The following is a 19,790-nucleotide window of genomic DNA, read 5'->3' on the forward strand; positions in this document are numbered from 1 at the left end:
TAGTCATTTTTGAAGTGTCTGAGCAGGTTATGACTCAAAATATTTATTCAAATTATTACTTTTTGACAGAAGTGTCTGCATGCATGGGGTTTTCATGCAGGTAAGAATAAAATTTTTCTTTTGCTAGTTTTTGTAGGTGATAGAAAGCTCAATAGTTTCCCTTCTCTGTTTAGATCCATTTTCTGTTCTATCTAAAGGATCAGCAGTCAGATTAACACATCTTTCAAATGTAATCATTTGCACCTTGTGCAATTCAGGTGACACTTGAATGATGAAGAAAGGCACCAAAAGGAAGCAAAAGAAATTGAATGGAATGTTTCTTCCAGCTCCACTACTGAAAGCAGGATTCAGAGGCATATTTTAGATACCTGCCAATGAACATGTAACTGTGGGGTATCCCTGAATACTGATTTAAAGTGATTCTTGCTGAGGTTGTGCAACCAGTCTGAGCTGTGAAAGAGTGGAGCTAAAGGTCATTACCATATAAAGCTGCCATTTAATCACTTCTAGGTACTATATAAGAAGGTTTTTTTTTTTTATTGGTCTTGTGCAATTTACTCAAATGCAATAGGCTGTTGAATGATAAACACAAAACAAACTCTAACCCTTTAGCCTAAATAATTACACTTACAGTAGTAAAATTTGGTGACAGGATATTATAAGTCATTCTTACTGTGTTAAAGCATTTGTATGCAAAGGATGGGTGTGTAGCTAAACTGCTTTGATCAGTTAAGGAAAATGCACGTCTGAATATTTGCGTTGTGCTGTGGTGCCTGAGAATGGCTGCACACTACTGTTGTTACTGGATATGGCTGCTGCATAAAACTGAAAGATCTGAGTGAATCTACTGTTTCTGTATTGCCATTGACAATCCTGCATTCTCTTCTCTTCATGCAAAGTTTGAGTAGTGTCCCTGTAAGTGTCTGTGGTTTTAAACCCAGACAAAACAGGGTCTTAGGATAACTGTGAATGTTAAATACATACCAGTATGAGCTGGCACCCCCTACTTTGCAGGAGCTAAAAGCATCTGATTTCTATCTTGACTTGATGACTCTAAGAATAACAAATGATAGATAATTCTACTGATTTTGACTGGAAACTATGGAATATGTTATAATGTGTATATACATTGGTCTATTTGGGATCAGAAGTTGTCCTCAAAAGACTAATTCTTCTGAGCTCTGACACAAAAAAATATTTGGCATTGATCACTTCTGTTTAATCTGATAACCCTCATAGATGAAAAACTAATGAAGCTCTCTCTGCATAGTCTCCAATGCAGCAATGCCATTCCTATTTTAAAAGCCCTGAATGCCATATATTGCACCTTAACACTGGAGACCATCCAGTATGAATTCTGCCTGCCTGTGACAACAAGGCTCTGATGAAAGTCTGTAGATAGATTAAATCATCAGGTCTTTTCTTCCTCTGAAGGTTAATGACACGGGGGGGCACTGAAACATGAAGTGGGCAGACACAGTGAATACAAATGAGCTTAGAACCAGCTTGCACCAGGACTGCAGGTCCTCTCACATTTTGAAGCTCAATGCAATTTTGTTGTTTTGCCCATGCAGAGCTTGTCTTCTGCATCAACTCCAGACTTCCAAATCCAATCCTGAAGCAAGTTCCAAGAACTGAAGATGCGATTCATTTGCTCAGTGGTTTCCATAGTTCAGCTCTGTTGTTCTGCTTACACATTAATCTAAATGTTTTGCTGTACTTAACCTCCCCTACTGCCAGGATAAGATGTGGGCAACAGAAGCAGACATGGCAGTTTATGATCAGAGACTTTGACTATTGACCATTCAAACTGGAGGCAGAAAAACTGAGCAAATTTTTCCTAGTGACTTTAGACTTTGGATCTTCATACTAATAAAAGAAAAAAGAGCTAATGTTCAAAGTAAGCAATATCTGACGTGTAATATTTAGATGATGAAAGTTTAAAGACCACTTGGATTACTTCTGTGTTATCACAGTGCTGTAATTTCTTCAGGTGGTTAAACTTTTGTTGAAACAACAAAATTCCATTTTTTTTTTTAAGGTACCATGCTTTTGATGGTGCAGTGGTAAATACAGTGGTTTGCTAAGATTGTTACAGTTCTTTTTGTGTTGTGTCTTGGACCTCATCTGTTCACCTGTGCTTGACACAAAGGATAAGCCTTGAAATTTAGTTCTTGTTCTTATATTCTGAGGAGATTTGGGGTCCATCTCTAATTTAGAAACTCTCTAATACAGGGACTTTTTCTTCCTTTCAGGATGAGATAATGCTATTGATGTTGATGAGGTGCAATTATAAACCAATACAGAGCTCCACCTTTTAAAATACAGCAGATCTTCTGCTTATACCTTGTTGTTGGAACAATGCAGAATGCCTGTAATTTCTGAAATCTTTTCATCTGTGCTTCAGTCTGAGTTAGTTTTGTCCAGATTAAAGACCAGACTGAGTATAAGAAGTTCAAGATGCGGCTTGTTGTGAGAGAAGGAAGGTCTCCAATGCTTTTGTGATTTAATTCTATGGGCTTCATTAGATGCATAGATTTAAAAGACCAATGAATTATGATATCTGATCAATATTTGCATGTTCTTTAATTTCCTAAGTAATTGTATGTATTTCTTCAGAAATCTGTGGAAACAGACCACTGGAGCTAAATTGTAGAAGGCCTTTGACATCACAGTGGTGTAAGATCACAAAAAGAGGCATTGCTCTAAACTGTGCATTTAGATTTTAATTAAGCCTGTCTTGTTGACATTACTTATTAATAATGAAGGCACTTGTATTTTGGTGCCTAAAAGTAGGTTCAGAAATGTAGGGACTGTGATTGAGGTAGTTTCAATAGCATGTGTAGCTTTTCAGGGTTGTGCAGATAAAAAAATGCCAAATTCAATTTTGTACCAGCTGAAGCTACTGACCTTAAAAAAGCCATTTGCCTGACTAAATTTGGTGTATGTTGCAGTTCAGGGAAATACATTGAGAAAAAAGGTATTGATATTCAAATTCAAGCAATCAGTACTTCCTGTGGCTAAGTTGTAACCTCTGGGTCATGTTTAATAAGGGTTTGGAATGAGGTGAGTAAATGCCTTTGTCTACCTGATTAATCAGTGTGTGATGTACGGGTGTGTAACATGCTCTAATGCCCATCTATGGCATTTCCACTGCAGTCACTGCAACAGACTTGCAAAAGGGATGCATCTGATGCTTTTTGTTGAGCTACAGCAAATATGATTGTCAAAAGGTACTTTAGCCTGTGGGAAGTCATGAAAAATCATTAAACAGACTTGTCATGGTGAGCGTTTAAGTGCAGACATTTTACTTGGATGTCCATTGTGTTTAGTGGGACTTTTCCTGTGTTTTAAGCTAGCAGTTTCCCAGATTTATGTTGTTTTGGGCAGAGAGGATCTGCAAAAAATATGTAACAAGAACAGGGATTTTTCTTGGGGCAGGATGGCAGCAGAAGTATGGTATAGCTGATTCTGGATTGTGTGGGGGACGGATTAGAGAACCTAAACTTGCAATGATTCTAGTGGCAAATGAATTCAAGACAAAACGCATCACATTAAATTCTACACCTTTTATGACCTTGTGGTTGAATTGCAATCACCTACTTACATTTGAAAATGCTGTTAGAACTTACGCAGCAATCCACTGAGGCGGTGTGAACATTCTGCTGTGTTACCTCAAGGCCTGTGTTCCAGCCCTAAATGATTTAGAGAGGACCTACTGCTCATGTTGCAAACTTCTCTTAGAAGATTTCAGGCCATAGGTGGGGCAGATGACCATGCTTTGCCAGCTGCCTCCTCAGGGCAAGCTCAGACATGGATTATTTGGGTTACATCTTTTTCAGAGCATGTGGGATATTTCATATGAACAAGATAAAATGAGACTTGGTCACTGTTCCAGTAAACCATGCTGGATTTTTGTCCTGATGTCCAAAGAAGAAAATACAGTGCTGAAAATTTTGTTAAAAATGAGAAAAATTACAGAAAATGGGAAAAAAGTAGAGAATAAACAGAATGCAAGAGAACAGAAAACACATTCATGCCATCTGTAAGCAGAGAATCAGCCTATTCTGCCTTGGTAGTTTCATGACCTTTGTCACCCGTAGCATTGGACTCCTTGTGGGGCATTGACTGTGTAAAAGTTTGAAGAGCAAAGACTATTTGGGCAGAAAAAAATGTGAGTGAGTGTTTGGAGGAGCCATTGGTGGCCCCTTTTTGCAGGACACTGCTTATACCCTGAGCAACATGGAGGGCACCAAGAGCCATCTACTACTTGTCTGGGATCTTTGAATGGTATCAGAAGTTGTTTACAGAAGTTGCTGGAGGATTTGGAACTTTTTCATCTGTTCTGGTTGCATTTGGTTTGAGAGCAAATTAAACCACCCATCTTGCATAAAATGCATATTGTGTCTGATGACAGGCTGAGGAGCATGTTCATTGCTTCACAAGGCTGCATGAGTTCATTCAGTTCTCAGTGTAGAACCAAGGGAAATATTTGAAAACTAAACAAATGAAAAACCCAAGCAAATAAACAAACACTAGTATTGCTTTCATTCTCCATCATCATCTGCCAGACTTTTTTCTCCTGGCATTCCTATATTATACAGGATGCAAGTTCTGGCTTAGATAGAGAGAAATGAACAACTGCACCACTGAGGCAATCTCACTAGTGGCATTTTCCTCATCCTTAATTGCTGTTGTACTGCATTCAATATACCCAGTTGTTTTCTTGCCAACTGAAGTGTGATAAACAATATAAAACAAGCTGTAAAATCTGACCTGCCCTGAGTTGCAATTATAAATTGAGTCCAAACTCAGGATGCCATTGAAACAATTAAGCCAAAATGCTCTGATTAATTAGGATTATCTAATTAATATCTGGTGACAGATAAAGATGTTGGAGCCAGCAGAATACAAAGAGGAATAAGAGGAAAGTGTAGTGTCTGAGGTATGGTGACAGCGTGGTCTCAGTGTGCCCTTCAGTGCCAAGGGAGGACTCCTGGCTGTTAGTGCTGCAATAGCTCTTGCTCTGGTAAACCTTGCCAATGCTTTGGTTAATGTGCCAGACACCTTCGAGCTTGTTGTGGAATTTCAAGCACCTTGTAACGCTTCCTACCCACATGGCAGCCAGAAGCTGGGCTCAGCCACCCAGATTGCTGCCAGATATTTCCAACCAGTCGTCCTCAGGTAACTTCATCCTGGCTTTTGTTTTTGCTGTTTGTGTTTGCAATGCCAAGAAATCATTTTATGCCTTTGTCTGTCAGGTTCAGCAGGAGAATGTTTCATCTCTTTTGTACCAGATTGCTCAAAACCTGAGGTGGAGTATATGTTTCTGTGGTTTGCTTGCTTCACCCTCCAAGTCTTGTGATTCTGGGGTTCTGTTATTTGATAACAGTGCTTGGACCAATGTCTTCCCAAGTTCAGTGGGAAGTCCTGGCATGGGAGGAGGTTTTGCCTAATATGTGATTCAGACTTTCATCTGTCATCCTTGGTATAACCCCAGTTTGACTGCTGCTTTCCAGTAGATGCAAAAATACTGTGTTCTGTTTCCAGGCTTGTCTGCAGAAGTGCTTTGGGAGAAGGCTATTGCTCTGAGGAGTCAGGAGGATTTTGTCAGGGGCTCTGTACCCTCTGACGTGTTTCTTATGCCTCTGAGCTCACAGGCTATTGCAGTGCACTCATCTCGAATTGCACTCATCTCACTCTCTGTGAAAGTAAAATATTCTGAAATCCTCATGACACGCCCATGCTCCTGCCAGTAGTTGCTAAAATGACAGGAGGCTTTGTGACAGCAAGCTGGGAAATTTGGGGTGGGGAGGAGGTGGGAAATTGATGCCTCTGTGTAAGTTTTTTGTGTAAGTTAACATAGAGTTAACACCGTTCTTCTGTGTCTTCTCATCCGCTTGTGGTGAGACCTGCCTTTGACATGGATTGCTTTGTGCCTCTGCCAGATCTTGAGCACATTGCTTCTGGTATGAAGTTGGTATTTTCTGCTAGGAAGTGGGAGGGAAAGGGGATTGTTTGTCTGTTAATTATAACAAATGACAGAAGGATAAGCACGTAACAGCAAACCCAGGCAAGTAGTGCTCTTCATCTGTACTGAACTCTTGAGCTTTTGGTGGTTGCTGTCAAAGGCTTTTTGCAGTCAGGTCTGCTGTTTTCTCTTATGAATAGCTGGTTTCTGTCCAGAAAGTACTTTCTAGAAGATATAACAGCTATTTAGGAAGCAGTTTTATTTTGTCTCTTGCAGTTTCAGAAGGCTGGACCCTATTTTGCTTTGAGGATCTTTCAAACCTTAAAAAGCAAGAGAACATTATTAGCTGAACCAAATTGCATAATTTTTTCTGAAATGCTGAAGCACATTGTCTTGACTCTTTCCAGCTGGGTTAGGGTGTTTTGCAATATGATTTGCTGCAGTTGCTATCAACCTGAGCAATACTTCAACTACTCAGAAGCAGACAGTGTCGTCAGGCCCGGTCTGGGATGACTGGGATGGCACTTCAGGCTTTAGCTCTTGCTGCCTTGAGTACCTTTTAAGCCTCTTTGGCACACAGACTGCTCCTTTCTTAACCTTTCAAACACAACACCTGCCACAGCATGGTTTGCCCCAAGACTTCTTTGAGCTTCTCTGACAGTCTGCCTGTAGCTTTAAATTAATTTGCTATGACAGTAATCACAGCATTTTGACTCACTGTGTAGCAATCCAAAGAAGGTTCTTCCTGGTAGAGGTATGCAATAGGAAGGCAAATGCTAGAAAATATTCCTGCAATACCACATCTCTGTTTATAACTGGTAACATCCAATTTAAAACCTTCCTTGAGGCAATTGTGGCACTCAAGCTGGGCTCATGTCTGTATCATGTAAGGAAATCTGTCCCTCTGATAACGAGAGCATACAATAAATGCTGTGAATTCTATAAATGTCAAATCAGCATCATCAGTGAGAAATGGATCATTAATTAGATGAGTATTTGGCAGATAATTCTGAATAACAGAGGAAAATGTGAAGGGCATTATTCTGTTTAATCACCTTGTAAAGACTAAAAACTGCTTGAATATAGTAAGCAATATGCACTCCACAAAAAACACTTGTCCTGTGGTAATACCCTTTGTTGTCCTCTTCTGAGTGCTGAGATCCCAAGCTCACTCATGTGTCAGTCCATGCTGTGTAGTGCAGGTCATTGCGAGACTTCCTCCCGACATGCAGTCACATAACACACTTCATTTTGTACGCTCACATATTGTTGTAAAACCTTTGGTGTAAGTAATATCATTAAGTATTTCCTATTAGAGTAATACATCCAGATCCCATCTTGTTGACCAAATGTAAGGAGAGCAGGAACTCTATTCCCATAGAGCAGGAACTACTGTAGAAACTATTTGACTTCAGCCTCCCAACACAGCTGGAGGACAACCCAGGGCTCTGGAGATTCTGCCAAGTGCTGGAAATGACGAGTCTGTCTTTCCTTTTCTTTGCCTCTCTCCTACTTTCTTCTATTTCATTCAAAAATGGTGCACATTTTTTTATTATGTTTTTGCAAGAAGACATATTAGGAAACAATTCTGTAACACCCAGATAGATTTCATCTCACTTATATTCTCATTATCTCCAAATTTTGCAATCTGTGTTTGTTAAAAGAAAATAGAGAAAAACCCCAAGGGAAAAAAACCAAATCTATGATGTTTATCTGAGGAGGTGTATCCAGGCAGTATAGCTGATGGCTTCACTTAGTTCCATGTAGTCAGTGGTATAGTTTATATTCCATAGTAGTACTTTATAATTTTTAAAAAATAGCATCCATGCTGTTCCTGGGATCCTCCTTTTTTCCTTGTGGGTTGAAGTGCTATTTGCTTTCTTCCAGTCTTGAAGTAAGTCCATATGCTCTTCAAAAATACATACCAGTATACATTGATTCATTATCTCACAGATTTCCATGTATTAAATAGTTGTCATAAAAGTTAGGAATTTAGAATTTTTTCTTTTCCCATCTCCATTCCCCTTTCTTTTTCCCATCTCCACCCCAAAAGTGCAAATGCACAAATCAAGTATTCATACAGTAGCTGCTAGTCAAGAGTTGTAAATGGAACTAGATATTCTAGAGAACATACTCCACATAAATACTCTCCTAGCATCTTTTAATGAGCTTACTATGAAAGATCAAAACATACATTGTGACACACGAGAGAGCAGAAGAGATCAACAGTATCATTGAAGTCTTAACTCTGTGGCAACAGGAAGTTGTTAACATCAGCTAAGCACCTTTGCCCAAGAAGTGGACAAAGCAAGCAGCTTTTTTTCCCTTTTTGTTAGTTTTTTAGGGGGGTTTGTCTTAAGTCACTCACCTCTTTCAGTAGAATATCAGTTGCTGTTTCTGTGATCTCCTTAGCACTGTTGTTAGCTTCTTGCTCTTTGCTCTTCAATCTGCTTACTCAATCATCTTTTATACTGTGACAGCTACACCCTCACGCAATAATCACTTGTTTTTATACAGTGCATTCACCTCAGTGATTTACCCAGCCTACTCACAACCTTACAAACCTGAGAATACTGTTTTAATGGGATGCTGTCTACCCTCTAGTTTCCTAATCTGTTAGTGGCATGTTTTATGTGATTACAAGATCACCTCAAGTATGGCAAATGGCACAGATTACCATACCTCAATATCGTGAAGAATTTAAATCTGAAGTGGATTTTCCCCATTCAATGGAAACAACTTGCAAAAGGATTTTCTCAGTGAATCCACTTTTACAGTAGAGAGTTTCCATATGCTTGTCAGACATCGAAACTTTTCTAATGGAGTCAGTGTCCAGATTTAAAATTGGGTTTAAAATTAGAGAAGTGAATTACCGTTTCATCCAGAGAGCCTTTGTGATTGTTGATTCCAGTCATCTTAAGATAATCCATCTAAGTGACTGCTGTTTAAATGGACAAAAGTTTGGGGGATGGGGGAAGTCCCTCTCAATTCTTCCCCAGTTTTCATGGCCAAAAGCTTGAGTAGTTGCCTATAACAAGCTGCAGGTTGTTATTCTTTAAAGAGTGTGGGCTGTGGCTCTATGATCAGAGAGACCTTGCTGCTGTGTTTTAATGGCCCTTTTACCAAGTCCAGACAGAGATTGTTCAAGAGCAGCTGATGCAGCTGTTCCTGCTCATGTCTGCCTTGTTGGGCTTCTGTTCAGGTTGCAGGGAGTAATAAGCAGTTCAGTGCTGTCACAGGGTTGGCGCAAACAGCATGAAGAGTTGCTGTGGAAGAGTGGTTAGCTTTCATCTTGCAACATTTTTGTTTGCTCAATTACTTTTTTCATTTCGTACTGACCTTTTCCCAAACCAAATGACTTTTTTTTTCTTTTTAACTCAGGGACTACTTAAGGGCAAAACTTGTTCATCTCCTGGATATAAATCTTGATACAGAGATACATTATAGGGAAAAAATGATCTATTGCTGATTGCATAAGAGTTGCTTAGGTAACACATGATCCCATATAGTTAACTCTGTCCTCTAATTTTGATCACTGTCATCTGTTGCATCCTTTAACTCTCCTGCAGGGTCTTCAGTTTCAATACAGTCCCTTCCAGTGTCAATGTCAGGCCAAAAACAATGAAATTTTTTGTGTGATCTAGGTATTCCAATAACATAGACAACAGCAATGCTTTGATAGACAAAGTCAGACATGTATACATAAGTTAAAGATCTGGGAAAAAACCTCAAACATTACTATAGCTTTTTCTAAAGCTTAACAGGTTCTGTGTGAACATCCTCCAAAACTTTCCTGGTCAGGAGAACATCTATTTTTTTATTTCAAAATCGAAAAGTAGTTGCATTTCCTAATATCTAAAGGGTAGGAAAAAATGCGAAGGCATTTATACTATCAAAAAGACAGGATGTTTCATAGGACATAACACTGCTTAATAGGTGAAAGTGTAAAGTGCATAAACTACTGAATAAAATTGCAGGACATTAGACTTTGCCTGTGTGAACCAGGAAAGTGTCTTTAGCTCTGAGAAGCCTCCAAGCACTCTTCTTATTTTCTGCTCTGGAGTGAATTTCCTTGGCTGTATCCCGCCCAAGGATAACAGCAGTAAACCTTAGCCCTGCCAGAGGGAATAAGGTGGTGTGAGCAGTTTCACTTTCCTAATGGCTGAAGATATTGGCTCCTGTTTGTTGCTGAAGGTAAAAGAATGGTGCCAGATAATTGAGTCACAGGGTTTAAAAGCAAGATTTATTGGTTGATCTCTTTATATGGGTGACTGGCAGACTTTTAGTGGAAAGTCTATGGAATAGCTCTTTATGACAAAATTGCTCTCTGGACAAGGGTGTATTGCAGGTGGAGCTGTGGAAAGTAAGGATTCTCTTCCTAACATAAAGGTTATTGGATCTATGGGTTTTGTTATTAAAGGCTCAGACTGATAGTAATGAATGCTTTCTTCTTGTGGTCTTCTCTGAGATTATTGCCACCGTGTGAACAAGTTACATAAGTGCTCAACTATACTGTGAAGCTAGCAGTGATTTTGCAACTCTATTTGTGAATATAATAGCAGCTCTGATGGAAAAGCCATTTCAGCAGGCCAACAGTAATCTGCAAATTGCTTTTACTTTTTGGAGCTGATATGTCAGAGCTTTACATTGAAATCTGAAGGCAGCTTTGGAGGTGGGGAGTAGAAAGGAAAAGTATCTGGCCCATACATGTCTGTGGTTGGAGAAGTGATCATCACCAGTATCACACATTTCTGAGAAAAGTGGGCTTTCATCCATGTAGTTGTAAATAAAAATGGAGATAAATCAGGAAATATTTCTTCTCTATAATTTTGCTCTTTTATGCCGTAACTGCAAACTTTAAAATTTACATGCTTCTAAACAGCTTTCATTGGCTGGGTATTTCCCAATGTACTCAATAGACATTACTCAGATGTTTAACTTCAGTTATGATATCATCACTGACATAAAGCTGTTAAAAATCACCCTTACAAGCTTTTCTCAAGGAAAAAGTATCTGGAACTGAGGTTTGGAAGACTATTCTAAACTTACCAAAACACATATGGGAATGATCCAAATTTGAGCTCTAATATTTACATTTTTGTTTGCTCTTGACATTCTTCTTTGCTCTTAAAGAACTTAACAAAAAAGCTGGGGAAATACTTATATCAATTAATTTACTCCGTGAATGAATTTGTCCTGTAAAACACAAAATCACAGCTTTTGTGATTTATGCAAGGTTCGGTAATTTTTCAGCTATATGGCAACTGTATTAGATAATAGCCTAAGATTTCTCTTTGACCTGGATAATGGCACTATAAAGTATGAAAACAATTGAAATCCTTGGGAGATCAATAAATCCAAACTGACCTATGAGACAAAGGCAGAGGCCAATGGTGATTGTGATTACTGAAGACTATAACGGGGCAGAGTTGCACTACAGAATAACTTTTGCTTTCTATTTTCTGACACAAAATAAAAGGCCATCTTCTTGTGACCATCTCTAGAGTACTTTTCTTTCATCTTCTGATTGAAATATCTCTGTGTTTCTGTATGGACAAACAGCAAATCTGGAAGTTGTCCTTCTCTGACACTTCTCTCAAAATTGTGTCCTCTCTATGGAAATTAGCAGAAGTACTTTATGAACATCCTCTGACAGGACTTCTGCTGTGTTACCTGGAAGCTCACCTGAAGCTGCTGTGTAGGATTAAGGAAATGAATTGTGGACCTCTGTAGAAAAGCAGATCGGTTAATATCATCATTGCTGCTAAGCTCAAATACAACACAAACATGCAACCCTTCACCAGGAAAATCTCAATTACGTATCATCTGCTCTGGGAAGTAATTTCAGTTTAAATACAATTTTCCTTTGTCGGTCAAATCTATTTTTCTTGCAAAGTGTCAGCAGGAATTCATTAAGGGAGCAAAAATAAGTACAAATCAGCTTGACTCTATCAGAACTTTACTCAGCCTTTCTTCACTAGGGAGGTAAGAAAGTGCTGTGCTGAGGTAAGAAAGGAGTATAATGGACAGCACTTGTTTCTTACGGGATGAAGAAATTGGATACTGTTGCAAGTGGTGATTATTTTATAATGCATATTTGTAAATAAATGCTTCCCAGTTAGTTATGATTAATATACAAGTGTGTAATAAACATTTCGTGATAGGTAGTCAGTTTTCAGGTTATATGGTGATTCCCAAAGACTGTAGTGTTTCTAAATCTGTGTGGACTCCATCCTCACGGTTAGCTGTTTAAAGGATGATTTCTATTTCTTACTAGCTCTTGTAGAAAGCGTGTGAAGCTTTAAAAACAGGAAATATTCCTCTCCGTGCTAGAATGCAGCTATTAGTGAACATTGAAAACTGCTATTGTGACTAATACTGCAACCATCTTATTTGCATTTTATTTTATGGACTTCATTATGTTACTCACTTCAGTAGCATAGCACAAGTCAGAACACTCAGCAAGGATTACTGTGTGCCTAACACTGTGGTACAGAGACAAGTTGCATCTGCATCTAGAGTAGCCAGTATCTTAAAAACACAATTCATCCACATAGAGCAAAACTCTGCATCTAAATGGACATCTGATCCACTTGGAATGCCTCTAATTAGGATGCCTGTACTCAGGACCATTTCATAGCAGTCTGCATCTGAGCTCTTTAGGAATCTGCTGTGTGCATCTTGCACAAGCACAATTTTTGGAAGCTGCTTCTTCAGTACTCGTTGTTAGCTGCTTCTAAACTCATTGTTTGATTTTAAAATTGCATATGTTATCTTCTGTCATGTTACCTTACAAAGATATATAAATTTATATTGCAGCAATAGACAGCCCAAGCACAGGCCATTGAGTCTAGCTAGGTAAATGACACACAAATAAATGATCTTTTGACAGGCTTCTTGCTGGCATTGTACTTAGCCCCAGCACCATGCTGATAGCATGTGCTGCTTTCCTGTTTGCTTGGTGCATCCTAACTGTGCAGGAGGAGGACTTTGCTCTACTCACTATAGATTCAGCATTTTGCTCTTGCCTGGGGGAGGGGACAAGAAAAATGTTCACATATGACGCTATGAATATAATGAACTCTGACCTAAGTCGCTCCCATGTATAACATTATGATCTTTATGGGTCCCATCCAACTTGAGATATTCCATAGTTCCATGTGACTGCACATTTCAGTACTTCAACAGGACAGTGCAAATGCGAACAGCGACGTTCTGCCCTTCCTGAACTGCAGAAAAAGTGACACAAGACACAAAATACATGTAAAAGCAAAAGATCAGAAAGAAGGTAGAAAATTGTATCCTCCACCTGTTTAGAGCCAGGTCATAGCGAATCAATGGAATATGAGAAGGCAGAAACTTAATTTTACTGATCGCCACAGTGGTGGGGGTTTGTAGTTAGAAAGGTGGTTGATGCCCGGGTTGGGCCTGTGAAGAGGGTGAGGTGAGGTGTGCCTACATGCCAGGCTGCTGATTTTCAGAGTGGAGCAGGAATGGAGACTCCCCTGGTCCTCCTGAGCTTTTCTGGGATATACTGTTCTGCTGCCAAACATGACTCACCTGTTTGTGAAGAGCTCAAACCATCCCTGCTCATCAGCCTTACTTAATGCCCCCTGTAATGAGGTGGTGTCCCCACCTGCCCCCATTCTCTGGACACTGAAGTAACAGAAATAAAGCCTGTACCTGTGCCTTTTCCTTGGGAAAATTGTGGAGGCAGAGCTGTGAGGTGCTGGACTTTTATATATACTGTCATTAATTCTGGGTATGAAAACAAAGGTGAAGAGGGGGAAGAAAGAACTTTGTTATTAATACTGTTGCTTTTTGCCATTGGAAAATGCTGCCAAATCCCAAGATATTGATGGACTTTGGAATTTTAGCACAACATTGCCAGGAAAAAAAAATAAAGTGTTTTAGTAAATATTCTATAGCTTTTTAGTAAAATATTTATTTTGGAAAATGAGTTTTCCTCCACAAAAACAGAGGAAAAATAAGATGAGAGGATGAATGAAGCTGTTTCTGCTTGTCTTTAGTTGTCCCTGATATCTTGTTTGCAGATGTTTCTATGCTGGTTTAGGCTGCTGTCCATCATCACTCAACAAAATGCTTTTCATGGAGATTTTTTTATCACTTGATAATTTTGGTTTGATATTCTGGAAGAAATTATTTTTCTGTGCAGCAGAGAGAAACCTGTGGCTGACAGTCCTCCTGCATAAAAAAGCAAGTCCTTTTTTGTATTACCTCCAGGCAGTTTACCTGCAGGACTATTAATGGGTAAAATATTGGTAGCAGTTTCCAGCTGCCACAAAGCACTTAATTTCCATCACCACAAGATATTTAGCTGATCATCAGACAAATATTCAGCAAGCAACACATGTTTATTTACTAAATTGCAGCCCACTGGGCTTTCCAGAGACATGTCTGTGGTTAAATACCATACAGAAGTGTTCGCTATGTGGTAAATAATTTATGTAATTTTAGTACTGATCAGTGCCTCTGTTTGTTCTGTGACAAGCTGTAAAGGAAGTGGCTGTATGAGCCTCTTCACTGCCTCATCAGCCTTGCAGTCATTCAGGTGTCAGTCAATTATGGTAGAAGTTAAGCAGATTTACTAAATGGAAAACTTGTCTTTGTTGTCTAACAGTTTAAGTTTGGCAGCAATGCAATTAGTCTAATTTAACTTTTTTATTATGTACCTGTTGGTCAATAGGACAAAATCAACAAATAAACTAATGCATTGAAGCTCTTACAATCCAGCAGTGAGCTAACCTTAATTTCTAGCCTTTTCCAAGGAATTCATTGGATTAAATATTGGAGTTACTAATTGGATGCCAGAGAAGGGGCATTGTTTCTGGACATCCTCCTGGAAGATGCCCTGAGAAACAGCAGTGTTCTCCTAGTGTACCAGCATGGGTTCCTAGTAACCCTCAACTCTCCTGGGTAATATAGTAAGTATTTAAATTTTTTGGAAGAGGGCTAGGAAAGACTTGAAGGGACAGCCCTTTTACAGCTCCTTTTCTTCAGAGAAAGAAGTTTGATGCTTCTTCCTTTTCCCAATTTATGATTTCCCCAGATTTGTATACTTAAATAAGTTTGTCTCCAATCAAATTTAAGTGGAGGCACCTGTGAGTGATTTTCAGTTCCCCAGGGACTAAGGAATCCCAAAGTCCATGTAAGAGTGATGTTCCTAGGTGTGTTTTTGTTCCTTCCTACTTGAAGAATAATACTGGCTAATTCTAGATAGTGATTGTTAATTAATTATTGTGGACTGGAATCACAGCTGCATTTGCTGGTTTCACCATGAGCAGGCCTGTTACCATCGTATATTTATATAAAAAAAAGAAGAAACTTGCAGTAAAATGTCAGTCTTTTGGGTTTCTGTAATTAGCAGGCTAGTCTGACATGCACCTGAACCATCTGAGAAGGATAAAACTGTGCAATTTGGAATCTTCTTGCTCTGCGAATTTTAAATAATTTCTAGCAGGAAAATGTAAGAAACTGATGAGAGAACATCCAGCTTAACATGCAGCAAAGGCAGAGAGAAGCTGAGGCTGACCAGGTTCCTCTCATCCACAACTTTAATTGGTTAAGTGGCTTGTCTTCTTAGGAATGCTGGCTCAGTGTACATTGATGAACTGGGAGAGAGGAGCGTATTTTAGAAAAGCATACTCTATAGGTGGCTGGAAAACTTCCACTATCAGTATTCTTCACTCAAATAGAGATGATTTTCCACGAAGACACTATATTTTAACAAGTTTTGATATATTTTCTCCCCCTCAAAATATTTTATTTGTAGCTTGTCTCCTACTTTCTGAAATTTTTGTGGGGAAGAAAACATCCAATTTTTAACAACATGACAGAGCAGTTGGATGTGTGTCTCTGCAATTCATTAAATAAAATAAATATGAAAGATAAAAGATAGTGGAAATGGATTCTTAAATAACTGTCTGCATCTGCCCGCAGTCCAACAAAGTAAATTGCTTCCACATTCTGGCTAGATGTCTTTCCTCCTAAACACAGGCCCCTTTGTGGACTTCTTAATGAACATTGCAAAAGTGAGTATATTTAAGAGTCATAAGAACTGAACTATCAGGTACTTGGGGGAGTGAGAAAAGCATTGCTCTTTTCAAACATGACAATGACATTTTATAAATGTTAATTAACAGAAATTCATGGTGTGAAAAAATGGCCAAGAGAAGCAAGCCATGAGGATAGAGTTTTGCTCACTCGTGAAAGGCTTATTACCACAAATAGGTTGTACCTTTCACCTAACAGGTATCAAGTGTTTTGCAGACCATGTGAAATGTGTGTTTGTTCACCACTCAAATGCGGCTGTTGGAGAGAAGGAAAAGAATGGCTGCTTAACAGCCTACAATGACAATCTTCACTGGTTTAGAGCAGGAAATGAAGACAATTAATATCCAGTTGAAACCAGATGGCATGTTAATTAGGCAAATAGTAAGCTAGTCCGCTTTCTTTTGAGTACTGACTGTGGTTGATGCAGGTGTCATGACTGAGGAATTACTTCATGTTTGGTTTTCTCTATCTCTGGTCAATACTGTCCCAATTTCAAATGTTTGCCTAGTCTCTTAAAGCAAAATCGGTCACATTAATCTTGCTACATATAAAAAGCCTCAAAATAAGCTAAAAAGATAAAATGCATAGAAGTTCCTCATCCTTTGCAGTTGTGCTTACTGTAGATACCCTTCAAGGGGACCTGTACAGCCTCCTCTATAACATCCTAAAGACACATGGAATTTGGCAAAGGGTCATGGAATTTCTGGCAAATAGTTATGGAATAGCAGAGCTTTATTTTGATTCTTCTGCTGGTCTTGGAGAGTGACCTCTGCTAAAATAACTCTGTAGGAAGGTTACTAGCAAACACATTTTCATGATCTGTTAATGGGTGTGAGGAAGAACCTTGTTTCCCCATCTGACAAGGAAAGTTGTGAAGTGGTTGAAAATCTCTCCTAGGTAAAAATACTAAATAAAATTTCAGTTTAGTCCAGTGAAGGACCATTGATACAGTAACTTCAAAATATTTTTGAGGTTTTTTTTCCCCCTCTACTTTTCTTTACATTTTTGGAAAATAGTCACTACAGGATTGAAGGTTCAGATTTATTTGCACGCTGCACTCCAAATCTAGGATATGCAACAAAATAGCTGCACTCTTTTTGTTGCTAAAGGTATAAACCACTGGAGATGGTTATATGGTGTCCAGCAGCCTGCCTGTCCACAGTGGGATGAACCACACCAAAGAAATAGCTGTTATGTCTGTGAAATTCCCGAGTGCTGTGATTACTTTGGAGATCAGCCCTGCACCCAAAGAGGAGCTGAAAATGCATTATTGACCTTCCCACTGGTAAACATCCCGAGTCTGGCTGACTGTGAGGGGGTGTGGAGGTCCAAGCATAATGGAAGGTAAGGATTGCCACCCACTTAGGCATGGTGGCACACCTCTCACAAGTGTGAGGAAAAACCTGTTGATGTAAGCTCCCTTACAGGTGATTAACCTTTGAGTTTTATTTTATGTTAGGTATGTAGGCTTGTGATTTGTTACTGTGGGTCACCAGATACATGATAAATTGCATATATGAATTTATTATATTGATTTTCTGTATATATAGAATTTCTCTTTCCAATATAGATAAAATAAATGCAAAATTTGCAAGTTTTCTCAATTCACAATTCATTCTCAGCAGTATCAGATCAGGCTACATATTTTTCCTTGATTAATATTTCTGTTCTAGTAACATTCCTCTCTACTGGAATGAGTGCCAATGATTTGCTCATGTCATTCTTTCTACCTCAGTTTTTCTTGGTTTGTAAAAGGAAGATGAAATCTTCCAGATGAATCAGTTACTGTTTTTAGAGTACCTTGAAGTATTCACTAAAAGGTGCTAGCACAGAAGTGTTGGGCATGGAGACAATCAGAAGTGCTCAGAATGTTCTTATCAGTGCTTATTAATCACCATGTAAATTTATAGTGCTGGGCAAACATATCACAGTGATAAGGCTTCTGTTTTAGCATTAGACTTTGCTTTAGCATTAGACATCAGCTTTAGTGCTCACCAAGGAATAGGATCTACATGCCCCACTTCCTGTCGTGCAGTACTGCATCATTTCGACTCTGCAGAATGTACTTATAGAAAAGCAGAATGCAATTTAAACCTGCAAGATAATCTCAAAACATTTCAGGACCGTGTTACAGATAAGTCTGTGTTACCCATTGGGGCTTAATTATAATTTTAAATTAAAGTTAATATAATATATATCCGGATTATCTGTGTCTAGGGTGTGTTGATGTGCTTGCTCCCAGAAGAAAAATGCTGATGTTATTTTTTTAATTAAGAGCAGGTGAGTGTAAACAGAAGAGCAGACTGTCTTGCAACAGGGTAGGTGGGATCCCTTCCAGTGATGCTTTGTGTCACAGAGTGTAAATGCTCAGAGAGAGATTGTTTGTGAGAGAAGGATGTTAATGTGGATGAAACTACACACAGAGAAAATTTAGTAGAAGAGGAGGCACAAGCTGCTTGATGTGGAAGCAGTCTGGGAAGGCTGGAGATGGACTACACCACAGAGCAGCTGTTTGCATTGCAGGTGGGCTTCCTAGGGTGGAATTTAACATTTCTCTTAGGTTTTAGAACTGGAACATATCTAACCTAGTTGCTTTTAAAGAGCAAGTGTACACATTATTGTGCACTAGGTTTTCCCTATAACAACAAAGTGAAGAAATATGTATTGGAAAGCAGGGCTGATCTCTGTGTTTCAGAGTGCAACCCAGCTTCTGACAGAGCTCAGGATGTCTCACCATTGTGTGCCTGACGGCCAGGCTGAAAGAATTATTACTGATTTCTCTGAAGCCACTGGACTTGACCTTTGCAGGGCTGTAGTGATATGCTACAGGAAAGGACAGTGGGGTCCAATCAGTCAAAAGATATTTTTTCCTCTGCACATGTGAGTGACAGCTGCCCTTTGGATAGGGATAACTTGAAAAGATTTGATCTTCAGTACAGAGTGAAGAGGTTTACTCCTAATACAGGCCATGTATGTCTATGATGTGTTTTGTAATGTACCGAGTCATGGCTCTTATGATATTATTCCGAGATGCAGGGCTTTTCCTTGTCTCTGACTGGGACATTTAAACAAAATGTCATGGATTTACAGAATAAAGGGATGAAGTTGGTGTTTAAATGAAGATTAAGACTGGGGAGTTTCTATACATGGTATCTGGATCTGAGGCATTGCCTGTGTTTCTATGGTGTAATGCATTGCCAATTCTGGCAGCACATGCAATGTTTACCTCAGTGTGAGTTGAGATCACCTACAGAGAGGCTTTCAGTCCTGATGTGCTTCACTCCTTCCAGAGCTGCATTAGCAGTGGTTGCATAAGGTGGGCATGTCAGGTCAGACCTAGTCTGGCATCCCTGCAGCAGGATCATTTGCATGTCCCCTGGTAACCACCTCTGAAGTTTGGATTTGAAACTGTGAGATCCCAGCATGAGATATAAGGCATTAATGCTTGACCAGAATGAATTCTGAATTGATAGTCTCAGAGCCTGTTCTTTCTTTTTCACTACTGGGCCTGGGCTGACAGTAGTGGAAGGAATCACAGTGCCAATGGCACTGCTTGTTTGGGGACACTAAATATAGAATGTCAATGATGGACAGTATCAGCTTGCATTGGTGGTATCCATGCTTGTTTTTTACTTCTGAGATTCTGTGTTAGATCTGACTCACTCTTTCACTGGCAGTTTCCATTGAACCTTCTTAATGGTTATTTGCACCTGCAGCGACTGTCAAATAAAGGCCACCCAGGTTA

At 39.2% G+C, this 19,790-nt stretch overlaps 1 protein-coding gene across 4 annotated transcripts in view; it reads right to left on the reverse strand.

Annotated features, from left to right (window-relative positions):
• Nucleotides 1-8,429, reverse strand: part of ACSL5 (acyl-CoA synthetase long chain family member 5) — a 43,073-nt gene extending 34,644 nt beyond the window's left edge. Inside the window, exon 1 of one of the 4 annotated variants that reach the window (XM_051799876.1) lies at nt 8,340-8,405. The gene's annotated coding sequence lies outside the window, so the exon portion shown is untranslated. Of the gene's footprint in view, nt 1-8,339 lie in introns of all 4 variants that reach the window. The other 3 variants (XM_051799873.1, XM_051799875.1, XM_051799871.1) reach the window with 3 other exon arrangements.
• Between the last annotated feature and the right edge of the window lie 11,361 nt (nt 8,430-19,790).

Source organism: Manacus candei, unplaced genomic scaffold (genome assembly GCF_025592945.1).
Source record: "Manacus candei isolate 608988 ecotype Guabito, Panama unplaced genomic scaffold, ASM2559294v1 h1tg000050l, whole genome shotgun sequence".
Taxonomy (NCBI): domain Eukaryota; kingdom Metazoa; phylum Chordata; class Aves; order Passeriformes; family Pipridae; genus Manacus; species Manacus candei.